At 39.3% G+C, this 4,541-nt stretch overlaps 1 pseudogene; it reads left to right on the forward strand.

Annotated features, from left to right (window-relative positions):
- The first annotated feature begins 3,489 nt into the window (after positions 1-3,489).
- On the forward strand, positions 3,490-3,963 carry LOC149841956 (homoserine kinase pseudogene; annotated as a pseudogene).
- Positions 3,964-4,541: the final 578 nt, after the last annotated feature.

Raw genomic sequence — 4,541 nt, forward strand, 5'->3', positions numbered from 1 at the left:
AGTATTTTTTTGAGGGTGGTGGAGTGAACAGTTAGATCAACTTGCTTCAAGTATATTTTTTTGTCTATGTCAATGTGGTTTTTCTATAATGAATTCTTTGAATAATGGAATAAAAGAGCGTTAGATATGCCGATGTGGTTATGAATTGCATCGCAGCAGCAGCAGCAGCAACATGGCGATTTTGAGAAAAATATGCAATCAGAAAAGAATTGTCTTAGATGGGTGGGCCTAGAAAGCCCATGTAAACAAGCTGAAGGTTCCACTTTTCCTATTCTTTGCAACCCATGTTGCTCTTTCCAAAATAAGGTGAAGCAGCATCACTCTTTCCACTGTTGCTTATTTTTTTGCAATCATACGACCTTTCTCTAATGCCAAGGAACATTATAGTAACACTATATAAGATGTCACAAGAGGATCATTTCACGACTTGATGATGAAAAGAGGTAGGCTGATTTCCCTCACCAGATTACAGTTTGATTAAGCAGTAAGTTAAATTTAGTACGATTATGTTTACGAGGGAATCGTCCCAGAAGAGGAAAAGCACTATGCAAGCAAACCTGTTAGCCATAGTGAGGCTTCTATTGTAACAACTCGTTTGTGATTGTTTAATGAACTTGGTTAGACGAGCTGCTCGCGTGGAATAAGTGAGCCGAGTATGAACAATAGCTGTTTGTTTTGGCTTAGCTCGTTTAGAACTGAACATATTAATCCCCATTTCTCGTTCTGCCTCATGGGTTTGAAGTGTTTTATGATAGATCTGAACCATTGGATGTGTTTAGCATGCTCGATTTAGTGGGACTCTTGAATCATGTTTTCTGACGAAAAAACATATTTTTATTAGCCAGAAAAAAATGGTACATTCATAGCCATTGATTTTGGATCACTGAAAAAACCTGACCTTCATTGGACCAGATCAGGTGATGTCAAAACACAAATCAGCACCGTCCATGGCCTTCATTGGACAAATAGTGGGACCCACCAAAAGTGATGATGTCATGCTTGTACAAAGATCAAGACTATAGACGGTGGCGATTTCAAAACACAAAAGCTTTGTATTTTGACATATCATCTGATCTGACTCGGGTCTCTCTTTTTTTTTTAAGGGAACTCTCCCCCCCCCCCTCTCTCTCTCTCTCTAAGCATTTTCTAAGCTATCAAGTTTTGTGCACAGTACACACCACAGAGAACGATACTGATCCAGACCTGATAAACAGAATCCGACCTGGCTCCACCAGTTCAGACCTGATCAAGAATGCACAAATCAGAGCCAGACCGGGGCCAAAATGAGGTGGATGTGATTGAATCCGACTGAGAATCCATCGAAACTGGGACCATCCATTCTTGTGTAGCAGGGTCCAGATGTGAATAGGCAAACCCAGTTGAATTGGATTCAGTTGGAACACCATACTAGTCAAATATTCTTTATATATTGTTTTTATATCATGCACCAAAGCCCTGAAATACTCAATTTATCATTTTCACTACAAAAGCTTTCATGGTGCAGACTTCTGTGTTCAGCAAAAATGAACGTATCCTGATGAAGGTTCACGTTTTTTAATACCTCCCATGTTCATGAGTCTATGGTCTAATGCAGACTTCTTTTGCTCTTTTGAATCAGATTTGCTTAGTTCGCTCTTTTGAAACATCTCATTCATCCGTAGAATGTACTGTCAGTTAACAGATGGCTCTTTTTTTCTCCTTTTTATTTTCTCAAAGTTAACTTTCTGGGTAGCCAATAGATTGACATCAATCAAGTCCTTTGCCAACCACTACTTCCTAAAAGCTTTCCGAGGATGGTGACCCTTTGATAAATGACAACTTCTAGGACAAACAGGATGACCTGGATCAGTCATCTCCAAAACAGTCAATATGACCCACAGCTGGATTTCTTTATTTCTTAAAGGAAAATTTTTAAATACGTCCAAACTTTTCAGTCTTATTCACATCAAAATGTCAAATTCACACCAAATTTTTTACTTGGGTTAATCAAATTGCCCGAATCGATAATTTATTATTGGGTTAACATTAACTCATGTTTTGAAGTTATCATTTTACCCCTTATTTTAGTAGTAGCTTTAATGTAAACTTTTTTTTTTTAAAGTCTCAGATGATGCTTGAACTCATGACCTCTCTAACATAAAACATGATGTTATCTACTGCACTAAATACTTAATAATTTTTAGAAAAAAATTATATAACCATGAATAAATTCTACTAAGCCAATCAAACAATAATAATTGCCATGCATGATCATGACTTGGCAAAACCAGAATTCAATAATTTATTATTTTATCAGGTTTGGGTAGATTTTGATAGGTAAGAATCAGACCCGTTGACAGTCCTAAAAAACCTATCAACATAACAATGACTGAACCCACTAATAGCAACAACCAATTCTATGTTTGCTTGAAACTTTATGCATACTAACACGGACCCAGTTGTTAGTGGGTTGATTGGTTTGATAAAATTTACATATAGTTATATACTTTTTTTTTTGAATTGTCAACATTTGTGTATTTGGTGCAGTGGTTAGCAAATTTTTTTAAAATCATTTTAAATGGTATGTCCTACCGTCAAACTTCTAAAATAAAGATAAACTAGTAATTCTATCTCTCATATAAAGGTAATGAGTTAATGTTAACCTGAGAATTGCAAACTTTCAAGCTTTTGGTGTGCGAAAAGTTTAGGGGGTATTTGAAAATTTTCCTTTCTTAAACCACCAACGTAATTAATATATATATATATATATATATATGGGAACCATATCGGCTACTTTTTTTTTGTTTAGGTACAAATATCTTTCTTCCAAGAAACTAAACAAACAGATGTGATTTACATGTTTTTTTCAGTGATGGTCCTGCCCCTTTTTTGAATGCCCTGTTCGTTTAGTTCTGCTTGTTTACTATACCTAATCACCTGTGTGGCCAGCAGAGTGGTTGTGAGGGTGTTGAGATGAAGGTGTCGGATCAATCCCCGCTGGTGCACGGGTTAGGTCACCCAAGGCAGGGTGGTTGTGGGGCCTGGGTTTTCCTCTCATTGGCAAGGATTCCTCATCATCAACCAAAAAAAAAAGACCAAGACAGCCTGATACTCTGTGTTTCTAAGCTTTTCTTTTTACCTTCTGTAGATGAGGACAGAAGATAAAAAAAAATAATTTGTTTTATCCAATAGCGTATGCATTTATTGATTTATTTAAGTGTTACTATTACTACTGCTACTGCTACTGCTATTATTGGTTAGGGGTGGCAATTTCTCATACGACCCGCCAACCCACTTCTTAGGCAGGTTCGGGTTTGGCTTAAACGGGTTCGTGTCGTAAACGGGTCGGGTTCGTGTTAGGGGTATGCTAACCCGTTTAATAAAGGGATTAGGCGGGCGGGTCATATCATTGATCCAAAACCCAAACAAAACACCTCAATGTCATCCTACCCTAAACCCTAGGCATTTAACTGCCCCCTTTTGCGGCTCTCTCTCACTCTTTCTCACAGAATGATCACCTCCGCCAGATGCCCTCTCTCCCCCTTGCCCTTCCTCAGTTGCACCCCTAACCCTAACCCCAACCATCGTAGACCCTCCACTGTCGTCCTATGCAGGTCGTGGCGGCTCGAGTCAAAGACCCTCAAGGCCGAGCCAACCCCCCTCTTCTCCACTGTTCGATCCTTCGCTCCTGCCACCATCTCTAACCTCAGTTCGGGTTTCGACTTTCTCAGCTGCGTCGTCTCGGGGATCAGTGACCACGTCACTATGGCCGTCGATCCCTCCATCTATCCCGGTCGCGTCGCGATTGTCACCATCCACGATGCCCCCAAGCTCACCCTCGATCCACTCCACAACTGCGCGGGGATCGCGGTGATCGCAACCCTCTGGGCCATCGGTGTTCGGTCCGTCGGCAGACTCGACATCTCAGTCTCGCTGGAGAAGGGGCTCCCTCTCGGCAGCGGCCTCAGACTTTTGTCTGATTAGATACAAATATCAATATATTGAAAAATCATCAATAAATGTTATAAAATATAACATGCCACTATGGGTTTGGACCTTGAACGGTCCATAAATATCCGTATGGATAATTTCTAATAAATCAGTAGCACGTATCACATTGGATGGAAAATGTTTTCTTGTCATCTTACCATAAATACAGAACTCATATTTTTCAAAGTGAGGTTCATTAAAGGCAGGTATTATTCCTTACTGTGCTAATTTCTTCATTTTCTTTATACTTATATGTCCTAGCCTTTTATGCCAAACCTCAACATTAAATGCACAGTCAATATAAGCATAAACAAATCCTTTATTGTCACATAACTTGAACATACTATGTTATTTTATAAAGTTCTCTTCGAAAAGGACCCTGCCATACTTTTCTACTGTGACCTTAGCAGGAACAAACCTGACTTCAAAACCTTTACCAGCCAAAGTTGATACAGACACTAGGTTCCTCCTCATGGAGGGTACATACAAAACCTCATTTAATAAAACGCTAGTGCCTCCTACATTGAGTCTATAACACCCAATACCCATTACATCACACTAGGAATGATTTC

This window comes from Nuphar pumila, chromosome 3 (assembly GCF_984573655.1).
Source record: "Nuphar pumila chromosome 3, dmNupPumi1.hap1.1, whole genome shotgun sequence".
NCBI classification, from domain to species: domain Eukaryota; kingdom Viridiplantae; phylum Streptophyta; class Magnoliopsida; order Nymphaeales; family Nymphaeaceae; genus Nuphar; species Nuphar pumila.